We start from the raw sequence: 20,719 nt of genomic DNA, 5'->3' as shown, positions 1-20,719 counted from the left end.
AATTATTGGCAATGATTGCATCGCGGATGCAGAGCACTCGCTCATGTAAAGAGGGGAATAATATAGACGGTAAACATACATTCCAAACAAACTGTAAACAATACACAACCCAGGTAAATGCTATGGAATAGTCCAGACAGGTAAAGCTAGGCTGCAATATCAGGAAATAAACGAAGACAGCCTAAACAGCGTCATGTCCGTGTTGCAGATCAGCGCATGTATGCACTGACCGGGTCATATATAAGTGACAGAAAGAAAGTTACACTCGGGGATAAATCACAGCAACATGTAACACAACTCACCACTGTTCAATGACGCACACAGGTTAAAGGAAAGTACAGAACAGGAACGGGAATGTCCGTGGTGAGTTTGTATTGTATAAACTCCGACGGGAGAAAACACCGTCTGTTGGCTTCACGTTGTTTTATCACTAAATGAAAAGGTGGGCGCACTCCCGCTACATGCCTGCGGGATGCGCTCATGCACGCGCTTCGGGAGCGTGCCTCTTGGACTTTGTAACAGCTTTAGAGTTTTATATGAAATTTAACAATACATATTGTGAGGTTATTGATGCAATAATGTTTATTGCTTGACTTTTGAAAATGGTTAAAATCATCAGTCGAGCTTTTAACTGCTTCATTTTCACCTGGGTCCGCTATACAGCCTACTATTCCTATTTTGGTCATTTTAGGTGGGAAATTCTCAAAAAACTAAGAAAAAAATGAAGCAAAACAAATAATAATTGTGACCGTAGGCCCCAGAATCACCTGCTCGTGAACGTAGCTCCATGTAAAACTGAAAAGCCTGTCAGTCCATCAGTCCGTCACGCCACCATACAGTATATGGCCGGCAGTCCGTCACGCCTCGTGACGCCTCAAACCCTTATATCTCCATATATGGAGCTGACCTGTTCTGACATTCCATATGTTGATCCTTCCCATTCCGTCCTTCCTCTTTGATTTCTCCCTTTTGACTGATACCTGTCCATTCAAACTCTAGAGGGGCTCGCCCCAAAGTTTTTAGCGCAGCTGGGTCCGGCAGCCGGCGAAAACAGAACCGAAAATTAAGGCCCGGCCCTACCTGGGCCCACATCAAACCGTGGGCAGAGAAAGAGCACATAAGAAACCCCTTTAATAGGGGCATCATTTCTGATTTATACTCTATGTTAGTAGAATTCTCTCCTACAAGAGCAATTGACATTGGAAGAGTGGAGCACAGCCTGTATGGAGGCTCAATCCCAGACGGGTAACACTCGGTTTAAAACTATTGCAATTATAATTGGCTGATGAGGGTTTATATAACTCCAGAGAAATTAAATACATTTTGTGTAGATATTCCAGATACTTGTATCAAATGTGGTAAAGACAAAGGTACACTTTTCCATTGTATGTGGGCATGCCCAAGAGTGAAAGAATTCTGGGAAGAATTAAGGAGGGAGATTCAGAAGATATTGCTGATAAATATTGAGCTTGACCCGAAACTGTTTCTATACCCACCTGGCCATAAGATTCAGAGTAGAGAACAAAGCTTTTTAGATTTATGTTTACTTCAAGCCAAAAGGGCTATAGCTTTATCGTGGAAAAAGATACTGTAGGCAAACCCATTATTGCTCAGTGGTTTAGGGAGCTATCATTGTGTCTTCCTCTGGAAATAATCACTTATACTCTGAAGAATAAACAAAATATGTTTGATAAAATATGGGGACGGTTTATCCAATTTATTACGGTTAATGATTTATCTTATTTAATGGTGGAAACATGGTCATAGTGTCCAGATTGAGGTTACCATGTCCACAGACCATGTTAAAGAATGGGGCAAACTGCAAGAATGAAGGAGAGAGAGAGAGAGAGAGAGAGAGAGAGAGAGAGAGAGAGAGAGAGAGAGAGAGAGAGAGAGAGAGAACAACAGAGACAGTGAGAAGAGGTTGGTGAATTTGATAAATGAGTCAGTCACCAGGCGACGCCCTGTGCAGATCTTTCATTTAGCAACCAGGCTACCAGAAACACCTTTTCATTCTTGCCCTTTTCAAAATCTTGCCTACTTTTCAACAAATGTAAAGATTATTCTTGATGTACCTTTCCACATTTATTTGAGCCGTGTGCATGTTTACAGAGACAAGCATTTCTCACAAACATCGCCGTAGATACCCATGACTAATGGAGGCGAGACCTGAAGCATGCTGCATTATATTTCTCAGTTGAAATTGAACCCCCCACCCAGAGAGCAGGTCCTTAATCACGTCCGTTAAGCAGACTCATAAAGCATCGTGATAGACCTCCGTGGGGCTCTTTTTCCTGGGTAAACAATACCATCACTCTGTCATGGCACTGAATTAAGATATCGCCACATGCATGTAATTAACATTTGTATTCGGGGCTGAGAACAATAGTTCATCTTGATTAAAAGTAAAATGGAACGACGCCCTGCAGAGAAATGCTATGTCATTCTTGCAAAGAAAAATAAAAGGAAACTGTTTTGGCTCGAAGCGATAGTTAAGAACAGCAGATGAAGACGCTGTGGGGAGGAATTTGTGAGGAACCAAAATACACAAACAACCTCCAAGAACCACTTTGTTCCTCACTACTCTGACAAAGAAAAGCAGAGGACCTTGCTCCAGAGAGAACAGAACAATGGCACATGGCATTCTGCTTTTGTGTCAGCATGCAGGCAGGCAGGGGAGAGATTGAGAGCCGGCGGACAGTAATGTTTTTCCTCATTCTTCAGTAGGAGAAAGGAGCAGGCTAGTGGAAGTGGTGAGGCGACTCAGCTGTTGAAGTGTTTAATTAACCACTCCTAGCCTCTTTTTGGATGCGTCGCCAAACACACACACCTATTCCACCTTTGAAGAAACAATTGCCTGCCTGAATTATTAGTTTCCTTAACTAAATGTGAATGACAAACCTAATTTCGATATCGGTACTAGGGGAAAAGCAGAGCGGGACGCAGGGCCAGAGAGATAGAGAGCCTGCGAACGTGTGATGGGAAGAGGCCGTGAGAAACTTTGAAAACAGCAATGTCTTCCCGCCTGAAGGCAGCCAGCCTGCTACCGTTCTCTGGAGAGAGGGAACAAGAGAGCAAAGGAGAGGGAGAACAGGGGCTGTCTGGCTTTGAAGATCATAGCGGTGCCAGAGCGTACTGCGTTTGGTAACCAGTCGGCCGCCCTGGAACACGACGCAATCTCTTTCTAGTTTGAGTTGCCTCTCTCTCCCCTGTTCCCTCAATCTCATTCCCTTTCTCTCACCAGTCTAGAACCCTAGGGAAGGACTGAGTGACACAAAAAGCAGACTCATATATAATTTCATTAATTCCATCAGGATATAGTATACTACACCAATACCAGCGTTACTGTTTGCCTACTGTATATGTGCGTTCACGCACACACACACACGTACGAGACAGAGAAAATGTTCTGATGTGCAAAGAAGGGATGAGGCCTTTTTTACACATTGTAAGAAACACAGAGAAGAATCAGAGCAAATGGAGCTTCACTGTAATCAACCAGGCCAAGCCCCACTGGATGATGCCAAGAAGTGTTTCTCTAGTCTAAATCACTATTTTCTATAAACAACTCACTTGGAGACGGCCTCTGCTATTTTGCGTTTCTTTAACGCAGAAAGTGGACAAAGAAATTGAGGCCATGAGAGCAGAGAAAATATAGAAAATAATAATAACCATGTAGTCCACACAAATTATGTGAACTCAAGGTGAATGTTCCACAATTACTGTAGATGCCAAAGAGAATGCCAGCATCCTGGCCGATGTGGCACTAACACCACACCAGCAAGTACTCTTCATTAAATGAAAGACCTGTCAGTGAGGGATTGATTGACTGTTGTTGGATTAGTCAAATTCTAGACGATCAAACATGTATAGGGATGATTATTATTCTGTGAATTACCCTTGATTCAACCCATTAAGTAAGGGATAATAGTTTGAAGGTGAATTCACCTCGGTGGTTAAACTCCCCGTCTGTGAATTATCTCCAGACAATGACCACCTAGCCAGATATTATCCTGCTTATTACAGGGCTACCTAACATAAATTAATAAATTGACCCTAAACACAACAAAAAAAGTATTCCATAAGTTCACACTGGCTGCGTCTGCCCAGCTGCAGGGCTGGAGCACTGTCGGAAAACAAGGAAGTGAGTTGATCAAATAGAATCCATTTCCGGGTACTGCTTGGTCTATTTCTCTTTCAAATGTTTTCAAAAACATTTTTGAGAGCAATGTTTAGCTGCAAATGACATTGTGTGTGCGTTTACATGGCTGTCATGATGAGTGTTGCACTTAAATCCTCCACTCTCAAACACTAACAGTAAGAAAAACACACCATTTACAATTTACATGCCAATAAACCATACGTGACGACAAATGCTATGTCAGTTCCATCGCTGACGCCAAATAACCTACTACATTTACACCAAATTCTCTACTCACACCACTACTTCATTGCTCACTACATCTAAACAATTTGTCTACTTTTGCCCCAATAACACAACACTGCTAACCACACAGAAATTGTTTGGGGGTCCTTGGCACAAAAACTACTAGAAGGCATTTGTAGAATCGGCCTCAGGTCTGATGGATGAAACGGGTGGTACGTGAGTAACAACTGTATTGAACAGAACTGGCCAGTGGGTAAATTAAGTAATGAGTCATTTTGAATTCTAGGGGAATACTAAATGTGAGCAAAGACAGAGTACTCTAGTCTAAAGCTCCTTTAGGGACATTTCGGAGAGTTGGACACAGATGATTTTTCTATGGATTAAAAAAAAAAAATCTATAGGACACAGGCAAAGGGACTTTAACCTGGAGGATTTTACTGCGTAGAAAATAGCCTACAGAACTTCACAATTCGTTTTGAGGGCTACATCACACATACTGTAACAATATGAACAACGTGTTCATATAAATGGGCGTGTGGGCATAGCAGAAGGCTGGTGGTAAACTTAGTTTAATAACAGCACTCGAGAACCACTCTAGCACAGTGTTGCCACAGAAATAAGTAACCAGGTATATGAAAATAATAATAGCCTGGGGGTCCTTACTATGAAAATGTTTAAGAACCACTGGTTTAAACAATATTAGGAAACAAGCCCAAACAAGCAACTACACTTTAGAAACAAGTCCCAAAACTGCAACACGCAACATACTGTACCAATATTTACAAGCAACTTTACAGAAAAAACAAGCCTAAATTTGCTTATAGTAAGCAGACATGGCAAATCTGCTCTAGCAGTGAGAGATTTGTTGATCAAGGTTGAACATAAGCTACTTATGCTACACCCACGAGGGTATTGGCCGGCATGCCGTGTGTCGTCACTTGGGGTCACTTATGGTCACACCAATCTCTGACTAGCATCATTACACCACCCATCATTCAGGCCCTGCAGCTTGCATTATTCACAGGCTCAGAGCAGTCTCTGTCAGGGGCTGTGACCGCAGGTGCTGCGACAGCGCTCTCAATCATGGGGTGCCCAGCACCATTTGCTTGGCGGGTCACGACAGCGCTCTTTGGCTCGCCCGTGGACGGGGAGGGGAATTGACCAGCGCCGGAGGGCTGTGACTTACTCCCAAGAATTAATGCATTTTATTTGTGAATGTTGTGGTCCCCAATGGAAGCCCAGAGGGGGCCACGTCGCGTGTCACACAAATAACGACCAGTGCCACACATAAGCCCGCACCTGTCAACATCAGCACACTGGTAAGTAAAAGATAGCCATGGGGATTATATTAACTTGTTTGTTCAATTTCACAGAGCCGCATAACTCCTTCTGCAAGCAAGCGCGTGTACATGCGTTCAGTATGTGCATACCCACACACAAACACAAGCACATGAACAAGACAGAAACACACACACACACACACACACACATGACTGACATTAGTTCCTCATGCAGCCTAGGCCCACATGAAGCCGGGAAGTGTATATTTATACTGAGGCGTTCGGGTGTGTCACGCCATCCATCATGGCAACGAATACATTCCAGCAGCAGCCCTTTCTGCTGACAATGTACGAAGTGATCCACGGAGCTATTTACCTAATATTACTCCACTTGATACATTTACATCTTTCACAGCTGTCCTGCCGTGCAACTCTGCCGCTCAATCACAGGCATTAGAGCAAGTCAAGGTGAGTTGTCATCTGCTCGGTGTGCCATTATTTATGACTCTTACCCTTTGATAATGTGTATAAGGTCTGGTGCCTCACACTTGATACTCCAGTGAGAGCTTGCATACAAATCCCAGAATCATTCCCAAGCAGAGTGATGGATTTAGCACTGCTTATAGAATAACGTTGGCAAATCCAAAGTATAACACTCTGCGATTATTTTTAGATCCCACCAACAACCAACAATACAGTAGTTCTTTAAAGGATATAAAAGAATATAGCAATTTCAGTGTGACAATGCTGTGCCATCTTTCGTTCCTTTGAAAAGGTAAGCTGGACTGGGGACTGCATGTGGCCATCCATAAAAACCTTTGGACTGTCATCTTTTCAAATGATCCGTGTCTTTCTTAACATGCTTAAGTCAGACTTGGTATATAGACTAGAGTACCGACCCATCTGTAAGTCACTAAAGGTGGGCAGCTCTTACAATGTACTCACCAGGTGTATCAAAGCCAAGTTAATTGTGTAGATAACTGCTTAACAGTTCTACTGCGTAACCCACGTTCCCCGCTATTTAATCCATGTGTTGGTGCTGCGTAATATGCTAAACCTGCTATTTGTTTAATGTGTTTAATTCACAGTTTTTTTATAATTCAAAAGAAAGAGCGGATTTGCCGCGGACCTGGTTACGAGGCCGTCGCGTTATGAAATCAAGCCATGCTCTGGGCTGCTAGGGCTTCTGGGAAAATGAGTTCAATGCAAGTGAACGGGCAGTTTGTTTGGACTACAACATTCTGTGCAGACTGTGTTCGTTTCGCATCGTAATGGCGGCATGTTTTTCTCTTCAACAACAAACCATAGATTAATCTAAGGCCCCGAAAGTGTTAATTAATTAGTTAACCTCTTAAGGAACAGGGACTAGCAGCAACAAGAAAGAAATCCTTTTATTAAAATTATAGTATAGATAATAGATATGATACAGCAATGACAATTATAATACACTATGATCCTGGCCTAAAGAAAAGGTTTGTGAATGTCCAGCAATTATGAGATATTATGATTTTAATGTATATGTTCTCATGCCAATAAAGGTCCTTGGAATTGAAAATGCTTGACCTTATAAGACAAGTAACTACTTATGAGTGCTTATATAAGTATACAGTGCTACAAGCAGATTCTAATGCATGCATACGTATATCTCTACCCACCATTGTTGAAAATAGTTCAAATATGTACCCGAGTGGGCTTTAGAATAGCGGCGCTGGCATTACATATACTGTAGGACAAATGCACTTGGAATGGGAAATAGAGGGGGAGAAATCTAATATTTAGGGTTTTTTTGTATTGAATGTGTAATGCTACAGACGTTTGTGCACAGCAACACTGTTGAAAACAAAATATTGCATTCTGAGTTTGAGCTTACAGGGCCCTTTTGTCAATCAATCAAGTCACCTTTAACTCAAGTGGCAGATTCCAAAAATAGATTTTTATATATTTAAATTAAATATTCTTGAGGGACATGTCCTGTGATCTACCTGCACAGCCTTTGTGATCTACTGGTAGATCGCGATCTACCTTTTGGCAACACCTGATCTATATCCTGATTCGTTGCTGTCGGGAGGAAACCTCATAACTTTTGAGGTTTTAGATTTCTTTTGGCATAAATCAGTGCTATTGAACTGCTATTTACGTCTGTGTGTTGTTTCGAAAATATTGAACCAATGGAAAGTAGTAAAAAGTGCTTTGGACAAAACCTCTTAACTCCATTGGACCCTCAAAATGTCTGCTAAAGCAACTAACTCCACCACCTCTCCCCGTCTCATGGAAGTAATTGACAATATATAAAGTTACAACACCAACTTTGATGAGGCTGTATTTATTGCCTTGTTTTAAATATATAAGGTTTTCTTAATTTCATTTCCTGAAAATGAACATTTTGGAGTTATGAGGTTTCCTCCCGACAGCAGAGATATATTAAAATTGGCTAATGGAAATGCGCGCGTGCGGCCGGGCGGTCCTCGGCCACATCATGGATATCATATATCACATATCCATATATGGAGCCTTTGCCAGAGCAGTCTTATACTCTTTGCCTCTTCCACCATAAATAGGGATTAACGTCTCCCTAATGAAGGACAATTTGGTGGTTAGTGGATACCAAAGAAAATATCCCCTCGCAATTACTCTGTTTCAGGATTAGCACTAAAGGTGCTAAGCCTTGTGAACGTGCCTAGGGAATTCTAACAGTGTGGTTGATATGCAGAGCACTCAAAGCGTGAACACAGTAATACACACACACACACACACACACACACACACACACACACACACACACACACACACACACACACACACACACACACACACACACACACACACACACACACACACAGATGTGTATGCGTTATACCAAAGCATACCGTATGCACATACACACATTCCATTCCTGCACAATTTCAAACAACCTTTAACACCAATACAAAAGCGCACACGTGTCACATGCATCAATGGCTCGTTAACCCCAGCTCATTTCACAGCTTCCATAGCAGTTGTACTGTGCGTGGCCACAGATACAGTACTGTTCACACACACGCACGCACGCACACACACAGCTACTCTCGCCCCACCCACTCTGTTTCGCACAGCACAGCCCACATGATAATGGCACTTGCGTGCATCATATTAATTTACGCCTTGCATGGCAGGCGTTCTTACATCCATCCATCCTCGACAGACAGTGATGATGACAGTCTCCATAAAGACTGCTCAGCTATATCAACCAGCGTTAACCGTCCTATACTGTGTACTCCACCGCCACAGATGTGCAAATAAGCCACGAGGTTGCCTGAGGTGGCTCGTTTCAGAGCAACTGTTTCAGAAGACGAATGAACCAACTATATTCGCTTCAGTTGCTTTAATAGAAATGTTATAGGCCTTTTTTGTGCGAGAGTCTCACCATGTTAATGGTACTTTATGCATAAATGATAATCAAATTTCCTCCCTGTGCCCCTTGGTGACATTGCCCTGTGACTTCCCACTGTGCTTACATAAATGATGTCCCATGTCGTGTATTCAAGCGCTATTCACCAATGTTAACTTTAACCAAAAATGTAGCTACATTCACCGTGACAATGAGCACGAACGTTTAGTAGCATGTATAGAGTTCTTTCAATGCCATTCAGGGACATTAGAGCAAATGGTTGCGTAGACTGGGCATGAATAACTGTAATATAATATTACATTCAATAATTATTGTGCAAAATGCAAATCGTTGCTTCGTTATGAGCAGTCTATATAAACTATAATTTTAATCAATTAATTCCCACTATACTCTAGGCAAGGGTGAATCCAGAATGTTATAATGTAGCAGATAATTCGTGCAATTCTGTCAACCATCCATCACGTATGAGGATGTTTAATAGCCTCCAGCTTCACCATGACTGGAAATATAAGAAGCCAATTGTTCAGCGACATGCATATTCTCACAGATGTAATCATTGTAAATGAGCTTCCCTCTCCTTGGGGGCCTCCAGACGAAATGAGTTGTTTCCCCAAGTAAATGGATTGCACCCAGAATGTTAATAAGCCTAACATACAGTAAAGCCTTTATGGCCATCTATTCTCTGCTGAGGTGAAAGTGTATACGCTAAAGAAATGAATTGGCCGCGATGTGACATAAAATAAGCCCATAATCTAACTTCTAGCTGTTCTAATCACGCTTCCCCTGTAATAACAGTATCTGGAGTTTAGATTGAATGAGCGAGAACAGGTCTGAGCCAGGCTGGATGAGTCAGGGAGTTATCCTTCAGACTACTGGAAATGAAATGTAATTTGAATGGAGGGCAGAAGAGAGAGAAAGAAGGGGATGGGGGGATGGGGATGGGGGGGGGGTCCAAGGGAACTGGAGCAAGCATCTGTCTCCAACCTAGAAAATGTCAAGTCCTGTTAATCTTATCTGAATGCCTGCCTGCCGACGTGGATTTAATTTCACACAGTGCACGCCGGACGGGATGACTTTGCGAAACATCATCTGGTCATAATGTGTGTGTGTATGTATGTATACTGTATATATATATATATATATATATATATATATATATATATATATATATATATATAAATATATAGGGCAGGCTATATATAAATAATGTTTTCTCGAATTAAAATGTAAAACTGCAGTGTACATAAACAGCACAGCCTTCATCAGGCAGATAAAAGTCCCATTTTACCCACTGCAACCCAATAAACCACCTACTGTATAAGCTGACACCCACAGACCATGTGCATCCATCCATGCATGCTGAATGAACAGTCACAGCCAGACATGCAGTTACACACACGCACACGTAGTACGCACACACGCACGCAGCGCCACCATTATGTCAAGCACTACAATTTACAATACAAAATAAATAATCTGCACTAGCCATCATTCTCAGAGATGACAAAGAGACAGACATACAGCCAGACAGCCAGACAGAGACGCGTGGAAACACAACAGAAAAGAAGACCAGGGAGACGAGGGGGGGGGGGGGGGGTGGCTGGTGCCACATTAGCTCATCATCGTCAGACCCACTCCAGTTGCCCTGCAGAGCCTCCAGAGTACAACACATGCATGGGAGACTCTGGCTCCCGGCCTGCTCTTCCAAAACGCAGGAGGAACGAGGGACTGTAAAGAAGTTAATGCGGGAGGAGGGGAGGAAGGGAGTGTTAAAGCAGGGAGGATGAGAGAGGCACAGTGGAGTAAAGAAGTGGGCTGGAAGAACCGAGTGAGGGACAGATGGAGACCTTTTGAGGCCCTCCAGAGAGACAGACTGCTGGTGTCGGCTACAGTGGTCTTGGAGAACTCTGCAGGGAATGAAATATCCTCGTGTTTATATGCATTTTAGACTTTAAATAAGGCGGGACCACTATACTATACTTTTACTTTTTGGCCGGACTGCAATAGCAAGGCCAGCCATGTAAACCTGAACGTCTCTGACTTAGTGATGAAGTTATACCATTGGTTGGCCAATGGTCCTAAAAACGAACTAGCTAATCGCAGAGCAATTGTCACCCAAGGCTATTATTATATGGGATATAGTCCATTCTAATTTTAAACTGGCTTTTACTTAATATTATCATGCTGGACATCAAACGAAATTAATTTGTCTTCGCAACAGTCAACCGTTGAGCTCATTTCATATCATTAATAGCCTACGCTGACGAGCATCAATTCAAGACAAATGGTATTTAAGGCTATTGATAGCATATGTTACTGTGAGTGCCTATCTACTTCAATCAATAAATCAGGCTCTGGTCGGACAGATACTGTATGTATAATTAATAGTCAGATTAGAGCCAGGCTCGAGTACTACACTGTCGGTCTCAGGACAGGTTCGGACAGAAAAACTCATCCCGAACCCTGCTCTAGCTCCTGTAGAAAGTTTTGTATAATACCGACTGCTTGTGACTGATTGTGATTTTCATGGACAGGATCGGTAAGCTAAGGGACTGCATCACTGCTTTTTGCAGACGATGTGGTCCTGATGGCACCATCGGTCCAAAACCTTCAGCTCTCACTGGACCGGTTCGCAGTCGAGTGTACGGCAGCTGGGATGAGGATCAGCATCTCCAAATCTGAGGCCATGGTTCTCAGCAGGAAACCGATGGATTGTGCAGTCCCAAGTAGGGAATGAGACATTACCCCAGGTGAAGGAGTCTCGGGTAGAGATGCTCCGATAAAGCGGCCACCGATCGGTGATCGACGAGACATGGCCAAAGCATTTCCGGGGGTCCCCAGGCAAAAACGTTGAGAACCCCTGAGATAGGTGATCGGCAATTTACCCTTTCTGGAGAACCAATCTTTTATACCATTTAAGTTGTATAAAAGTCAACAAGATATATAGTATATCATTTTGCATCATTGTGACAGGCCTAAACATTCTCCCCCTCCTCCCCACACACAGGAACAGTTTTAACGTGGGTTTCTTTTTAACATACGGAATACTAGTTTGGGAAATATTCAAATTTTCCCTCACGCTCAAGATCGGTATCAGTATCAGCCGATCATGAGATAAACAATCGGTGATCGGGATCGGTCCCAAAAAACCTGTTCGAAAGAAAGAATAAGGTTGCGAATACAAGTGGCCGAAATGAGTTTTCTCTCACGAGTAGCATCTCCCTTGGAGATAGGGTGAGAAGTTCAGTCACGCGTGAAAGACTCAGAGCAGAAGCGGTGCTTCTTTGCCTGAAAGGAGCCAGGTGGTTCGGGCATCTAGTTAGGATGCCTCTCGAGCATCTCCCTAGGGCGGTCCTCGATGCACGTCCCACTGGGGGGGGGGGAGACCCCGGGGCAGACCAAGGCGCAGTTGGAGGGGATTACATTGACTCACTGGTCTTGGAACGTCTCAGGATTCCCCAGGAGGAAGTTCCAAATGTTGCTCTGGAGAGGGAAGTCTGGAGCTCTCTGGTGGAGCTGTTGCCCCCGCAACTCGACTACGGATAAGCAGTTGAAGATGGAAGAATAGATGGATGGATGGATGGATAGATGGATGACTGCTTCCTGTATCTATCGTTTCAAATAAAAATCCCTCCAGCATTGTTAAGTGTACATAAGCATCCTGCCGCTTGAGCCTCATACTTAAATAAGAAATATCATATACGTATAAAGCAGAACGTGACAGCATTAAACATAATGCAGTAGTGTGGTGAGCGGAAAAGAGGGAAGGGTGTTTGGCAGGAAGCTGTCGAGGGCAGATAAACCTCAGGGTGGTATTTTTTTATGGGTGGGGCTAATGCCAAGTTCTCGATTAGTATAGGAGTACAGTATAGTGGAAGCCTGCCACATTAACTCACTCTCTAGAGTACACACTTGGCCGGTAATATTCTGTGACACAGGAGCATGGGGACACGAAGAGAGGCTAATTTCACCAGTCAGTCACGCATGTGAACACAGTTGGCAATAGGCTTATGGTACAGTGGCCACTATGCCACTTTTGTATGAATGACAATGAGCAGAATCCATAATTGCAGCCGTCAATTGCTGGCCCACAAAATACTTTGAAGGAACCAGACAGATAAGGCAAGAGGTGAAACGGAGAAAATGAAATTGCCTCATCGTCAAAGCAGACTAGTCTGTTTTGAGTGGAATCTCACCCTCAGAAGTAGCAAATTACCACAGTCAAGCTTAAAGCTGAAGGAACATTGTGCTATGTGAATGCAACAAACAGACACAGATCACCGGCAGGCCTTGAAAACACGCATCGAGAATCAAGAAATAATAATAACCTATGCATCAAGCAGTCATGAAATAATTATCACTCAAATTAAATCAAAACTAACTTGAACCTCCCACTGAACTCATGCATAAAGTATCTGGCATCTGGATAAATATAAACTACAATATTATGAAATGGAATACAGTCTTGCTATCCCAGCTGAATGTGCTGTTAGGGCACACAAGTTTCCACACACCCAGTGACATTCAATGCACCAAACACAAAACAAATAAGTGAAGTGGAGCAAAAAGTACAATCTTTGCCTCAGAGATGTGGTGGAGTAGAAGTATAATATCAAAGTATCAAAACGTTAAAGTACCTCAAAAGTTGTAGATACAGTAAGTACAGTACCTGAGTAAATGTAGTTATTTTCCACCACTGTGTTAAATGAATCTGTAAAGAACAAGGAGGGTGACTATTGGTGGATGTGGCGTTGCGTGCGAGGTTCTGTAGTTTGATTCAGTAATTATTGCATGAATACTTAATCTAGGCTGTTTAGAATGTTTTGATTCTTTCTTGGAAAGACTCACCCACTGCACCACACTCGTTGTCTCCTTGCTGCATCTACTGTGATCTACACTACAAGCTTTCCTTCTGCCTGCACTAATTTGCAGCTGGTCTTCAGAGGTGGAGAAAATCCACACAAAACCAAGCCTCAGAAATGATGTGTGGAATGCATAATAATAAACCACGCGTATCAAACGCTTCCTGTAATTTGTGCAAGCCAATTTTAAATGCACAAAAGGAGCGAGGTGCACCATGTCAACAATGTCCACAAACTACCACATTTCCATCCCACCTCCTCTTCATTCCTCATTTCCGTCCTTATCCAAACCCCGCGCATTCATTCCCTCGCTTTCCTCATCTCGGCAGCCAGACTGACACAGCGTCTCGTGGCAGGCAGCAGCCGGAGATAAGGGCAGTCCGAGGATATTACTTGTGGGCAGACAGTGATTGAATTGGCTCCGGAGGGTCAAACACACCTAAATGGCAGCTCTGCAGCAACCCGGGAGGCATCTATCCAACTCAGAGAGAAGAAGCCTCATTCGATAGGGGCCCCCGCAATGGCAACGGGCAGTGCAGGCGGAGGAAATGATGAAAGCTCCGCCACAGCGCAGCTGGAGGGGAGGAGTGGGGGGTTGGAAGCAAAAGTACGTGATGGTGGCGGCACAGCATCACTTTCAGCGATCACGTGAGCCTAATGTATGAGTGGGAAGACAGAAAGCAAACAGACCAAAGGGGAAACTGGGCCATGCGAGGGCCTCGCAGCGGAAGCAGATCTACGGGAGGGACGAATAGGAGCCAAACAGCCAGAAAAAGAGAGAGAGAGAAACATAATGGCGGAAAAAAAAAACAATCAGGAGAAATAGAAGAAGCAAAATGTCAAAGGCAGTAGGCAACATTTCTATCTGTGTGTGCACGTGCACGCACGCACGCACACGCACACACACACACACACACACACACACACACACACACACACACACACACACACACACACACACACACACACATACACTGCAGGAAAACACCCCAGCACAATAATATTGTGACTGATAAAGGGGGAAAAATGTAAAATATAAATTTATTTTTAATTTAGGCTTAAATGTTGTCTATACTACTTTTAACCGAAGACAATTCTGCAAAACAATATCAGTTCTACAAGCTCACAAAGCAGTATTTGGCATACAACAAAGTATACTGTATGTATACAGTAAGTGGTTAAATAGCATCGGCGCATGAATGGTGTATGGGAATTGGAGTGTAACAATCTCAAGATTCAAGATTGACTGTTTTTGGGGCAGGTCCTTGACATTGCGACAACAAGAAAAAATGGCAAAGAAATATAGCAATAAAACATTAATCCTAGTCTCTAAACTGCCTCCCCCTGGCCAGCCGGGGCGCCTGATGGAGGGGAAAGGAAACTGGTTGGAGCAACTTGGACACTCAGGCATGAAGGAAGCATGAGTTCAAGTCCGTTGCTCTCCCCATGTCCCCCATATATGGGGACTAGGTTGGCGGAGGGTGTGTAGAGCCCAGGATCACATTAGATAGTTGACACAGGTGAAAAATGAGTTACAAAATCGTGGGATATAAAACATATTAGAAAAAATATATAATAATAATAACATTAGGTGGTTGCAGTCGTCAGGACTGGAGGAAGGAAGGTGTATAGGGTGCGCTTTTACATTCAACATTCAACTTTTCCTTTGTGGCACAAATTTTGGAAGTCAATGACAGGCAAACAGTATGGAATATTAAAAAGTTTGATCTATCAATGACTTTCAAAATGATTATTGTCTCCACCAGGCCGAAGGCATGGGGAGAGAGTATGTGTACGTATGTGTGTGTGTGTCCGTGTGTCCGGCATCCGTCCGTTACCAACTAATCTCCGGCACCATTAACCCGGTCGATGCCAAACTTCGCACGCAGTCCCTGGATTTCAACATGAAACTCTGCCCCAAATATTCCAGAAAGGCCTGTAGCACAGGCACCACCAGGAGGCCGACTTTTGCAAAACACATTTTTTTATATTACTCCTCCAGATTCTGTCCAAAAATCATGCAAATCGTTACACAGTATCTCTATAGTCATGTGCTCAAGACGGCTCTTCATATTCCATCCTAATTGGCTATAATTGGCTTTCAACGTTTGCAGGATTGGCCCGTTTTTTGAACAAAGCCTCAAATCATGAACGCTGCAATTTACGTGAAATCTTTCACACACTTTACTACTAGGCTGAGGAATATATCCCACCCTTTACACATTGGCCTGTTATAGCACCAACAACAGGTGGATTTTTGCAAAACACATTTTTGGAACAAAATGCCTGAAATCATCCAATTGCCATCACCGGCGTGAAAAGAATTGGCACCCTTTTCACATTGGCCTATTATAGCACCACTAGGAGGCCATGTTGCATGTGTTACGTGCCACGTAGTGTAGTTTGTCTAGGGTTGCTCTGTGTTCCCAGTCACCTCATCTGCCAGCCTGTTACCCGACTCTACCCTCATCCAATCACCATCACCTGCTGCATATAAAAGGCTCAGTTCCACCTGGGCTCACTCTCTCAACCAGTTAATTTGTTTGTAGTCCTGCCCCTGCATCATTTTTGTCTCCTTTTGTGTCCCAGAGCAAAAAATTATGTTTTAGTTTATGTTCTCCTACTATGTTAATTCTGTTGTATATGCACTGCCTTGGGACAGGTAAGACAGAGGCCTCACGTAGGTAGAACCTTAAGCACACTAGGTAAGGGGTGTTCGCCACCACATGTATTTTGAACTAAGTTTTGGTTAGAGTAGTTAGGTTTCACTAATTACGAGTTAGTTAGTTAGTCTGTCTTTTGTTTCACTGCTTCTTTTGTTATTTTGGCAACACCCGTGTCCCTTGGTAGTGGCTTAACTGTTTCATGTGTGCTTGTGCACACCTACTGATTGTACATTTGTAAATACCCGCCTGAAGAAGAGTAAACACCTTGCACTTTTCACTTTTGTCACTCTAAAACTGTGTGGTCTCCATTTATTTGCACTTTTATGTTTAACAGCCTGGTTTAACAACTTTTTTACAAACTCATCCCTAGACCCAAAAGGGTAACACATGACATTTGCCGAAAATAATCGATTTACAAGCTATCAACATGTTGCGCGAAGCGTTGATTGGATGACTCTATGCCAACACCACCCGGCATACGGAGCTGATGTGTAAGTGACAGAAGCATTTCCATATGAACGGCGACATGATGCACCACTCCTACATTATGATCAAAGGACATCTCTGGAGGGACGTGGCCTGGGGTAATCATCGTATAACATCCTATATGCACAACATCTCTGCATGTTGAGTGAGTGTATCTGTTCTTTCTAAGTGCATTTTCGAAATTGACTTCAAACTCAGCGTGCGTATCACTGAGGACCCGAGGGAAGGTGCTTCTCAGCGTGAAGTCGTTGGATCGTTGGTTCCCTCACACACATGATAATTATGGGCAAATAATCGCTTCCTTGCCTGGAGGGGCGCTTCCGACCCCAAATCTTCACCATTATGCTGTAGTGTGAGCCCAGCTTAACCCATTTAGGCCTGACGTCGAAATTAAAAAAATGCATTCTGAAATACCTATGTTTCTGTATCAGTGGTTCTCAATATTTCATGTCAATGACCCCAAAAATGTAATTGGCCACCGAGCCCCCCATCTGAAAATATGTTATTCCAGGAACCCCTCAGAAGCAATATATATTCAAAGATTTGTGCCGCATTTTCACGATTTTTCAAAAATAGCAGACCTTCAAGCTCGTAGGTCTGCTATTTTTCAATAGCTAAAGTATAACATAATGCTTAGTTAGAACACCAAAAGGGGTATCCGCCCAGAATGGATTAAAAGCAGTAGACTCTGCTATACCAACAATTAAGTAACCTGTGCAACATAGTACAGTATGTGTATCACAATCAACCTAAATCTCACTGCTACAACCCTGTTGCAGCCTTTTCAACAGCATGGATGGCCTTGTGGACAGCAGTCACACACTGAATGGCCCAAGACGTTTATGACGAATGATTTATGCCACATTTAACGATGTGGAAATTCAACGGAAATGTTTACTGTAGAATATTGTACACTGTGGGGACTGGGGTCACCTTAATACACTGTACACATGTGTGTTTGTACCTGGCACACAGCCTGAACTAAGGCAACATTTCGTAAACAATGCAGATTGGGCTTCTTGCCTTCATTCAACTTCACTGGAAAAGTGGTGATACTTTGGCCCACTGTTGGCAAGTCTGACACGGTTCTGTAGTTTAAGTTAAGGCACCTGGAGCCTGAATGAAGCTCTTTCTAGTCAATGGACTTAAAAAGAAAAAAGGCAACAGTACTGCTGCTTTGATCAGGCCCCCGGGGGGACCCCTCCTGATCCCTCTGGCATATCTGCAAGCATTTGTGTCAGCACGCGAGCGTGTGTGTGTGTGTGTGTGTGTGTGTGTGTGCGCACTCGCGCGCATACAGTATGTGTTCTCTATTGTATGCCTGGCTGGAAAGAATGTATCCAAATACTCTGCACAACAGCAACCCTAAAACACGATTGTATACAAAAAAAATCACACCCGTGTGAACTGAGTGGTGCAACTCTGTCTGGGGGTCCTCGGTGGGTCCCCGGAACTTCCAGACCCACAGGAACGCGCCTAGGGTGCCGGGAGCCGGGTGCAGGGAGCCGTCCGAAACGGCCGAGAAATGACAGAGTTACTGTGTGGGGGAATTAGCATTTAGCAGTCTCTCTCTCTCTCTCTCTCAGTATCTCCCTCTCTCTCTCTCTCTCTCTCTCTCTCTCTCATTAGCAGGCAACAGTGCAACACCATCTATCTCTCTGTGTTTCTAGCACAACAGCGCCACTTTTGCCCCTACTGGGGCTCGGGACATAGCTGTTTCTTGGAGTGGTTGCACCACTCAAAAACCCAACGATAGGTCATACAACTGTTAGCATCGGTCTCTCTCATCCCAAGCACCCAAGCAGCAGTGGGACGAGGAAATAATAATTACCCAGCTGTGAAGACGTGATTGACGTAGCCGCAGGATCCGAGCCTCAGTGAAATCAAGCCAACGCTTCCGTGGCTGCCCTGGGTTGGAGGAGGAGGAGGTGGTGGGGTGTGTGGGGTACCAGCAGCAGCAACACCAGCAGCGGCAGCAGCAAGAGAATTCTCTTCAACCAGGAGTGAAACCTATACGGGCACAGGGAACAGGGTCAGAGTCAGACACACTGCAGGAGATACAGTGAGAGGGCAGAGCAGAGCAGACGCACCATTAACCCGTTTAGGCCCCGAGACCAGATTCTACAAATGTCTTCTAAATCTGAAAATCCTAAGTTTCTATGTCAGTTGTTTTCAAACTATTTTATGTCAAGGAGCCCCAGAGTTATCTGTATTTGGCCGCCGATCCCCCATCTGAAAATATGTTGTTCCAGGGACCCCCCCCCCCCCCCACCACCCACCAGAAGCAAAGATTTGAGTTCAAAGAGTTCGCTCTGAAATAATATATAATTATTCAAAGATATCCACCACATTTTCAAGATTTTTCAAAAATAGCAGATAACTTGTAGCTTGCAGATCAGCTTGTAGATCTGCTATTTTTCAACAGCTAAAGTATAACGCAATGCTTAAAAACACCAAAAGTGGTTCCCCGTCCTGAACGGGTTAAACAGCTGTCTTCTCTTTAGTGATTTAACACCTCATTGGTGCTGCTGGGCGACTGCATGCCAAGGATGCAGTCGACCTCCTGCACCGCCCCGCTGCAAACCCCACCACATTCAGACCCCCCCGGGGGGGGCGTGCAATTAAAAGCAGCATTAACAAAATGAGTGAAATAAAAACAGCCGCAGAGGGTAAAGTTATAGCTTTTAAGTCCTGTGTGTGTGTGTGTGTGTGTGTGTGTGTGTGTGTGTGTGTGTGTGTGTGTGTGTGTGTGTGTGTGTGTGTGTGTGTGTGCGCATGTAAGACGTGTGTGCATGCTTGCGTGTGTATGGGCTCAGCGGCTCAGCCAAACCTCTGGCCTGGTTGACGGGCAGTATTTTTTATCAGCAGACAACACACTCAGACCTAGAACGTGCAGGGGCTGCTGGGGGCGCCGGCTTGTGGGAAGAAACAGTCAGGGGCACTGAATGCCAATGAGAGTCCCCTCTCATGTGCCATGCTTTTTAGATTTCATTAGCTTTCTCCCAGACACTGCCAGAGCAACCTTGGCCTGGGGTCTGAACAGGAGACTTCTCCCTAATCCTCGACAACACCACAACGTTGCCTGGCGCGGCGGCAGCGGCGCCCTTACCACTGCTGGGCTAATCCGCTCTGATATGAGCCCAACCTGACAGGTGGTGACACGAGATGGCTGCCAGAAACGTCTTGGAAAGTGGACTTATATTAGGAGATGGGACATGGGTCATTTAGGAAGGCTTGTCAGCAAACAGGTCGGTCAGGAGCTGTGTCGGGTTTTCAAATCAATCCGGGGGAGCAGTGCAGAGGTTGGCGGGGGCACTCCTTAACAGTTCAAAACAGCTATAAAAGTTTAATGCAAAGCTGGCAGCTAGCAGTGAGAGAATGAGCTGAACTATTTTCAGAGCCATAAGTGGCATTCATAATTAATTATATTTCTACAGTGTATATGAGGGAAAATAGACGTTTCCTTACAGTAAGTTCATACATATCGAGCGCAGCGTTAGTTCAGGTAGGCATCGCAGGCAGGAGTGTATAGGCTACACTACAGCTCTGCTACACATTCACACTCACTCCCCCCGGTCCCCCACAATTCCTCATTCGCGAGGTAACAAGGTAATGCATACAAGCCATACATACACACCCACGTACTTCAG

The 20,719-nt window shown here is 44.0% G+C and overlaps 1 protein-coding gene across 4 annotated transcripts in view; it reads right to left on the bottom strand.

The window, feature by feature from the left end:
• Positions 1-20,719, bottom strand: part of drp2 (dystrophin related protein 2) — a 187,770-nt gene that overhangs the window by 126,515 nt on the left and 40,536 nt on the right. For all 4 annotated transcript variants that reach the window (XM_080773866.1, XM_080773869.1, XM_080773868.1 and 1 more), the window contains exon 2: positions 18,901-19,079. The gene's annotated coding sequence lies outside the window, so the exon portion shown is untranslated. The remainder of the gene's footprint in view (positions 1-18,900; positions 19,080-20,719) is intronic.

This window comes from Protomyctophum bolini, assembly GCF_963924005.1.
Source record: "Protomyctophum bolini genome assembly, chromosome: 10".
Lineage (NCBI taxonomy): Eukaryota > Metazoa > Chordata > Actinopteri > Myctophiformes > Myctophidae > Protomyctophum > Protomyctophum bolini.
Note: the sequence above shows the minus strand (reverse complement) of the source record. Positions and strands in the feature narration are given on the sequence as shown.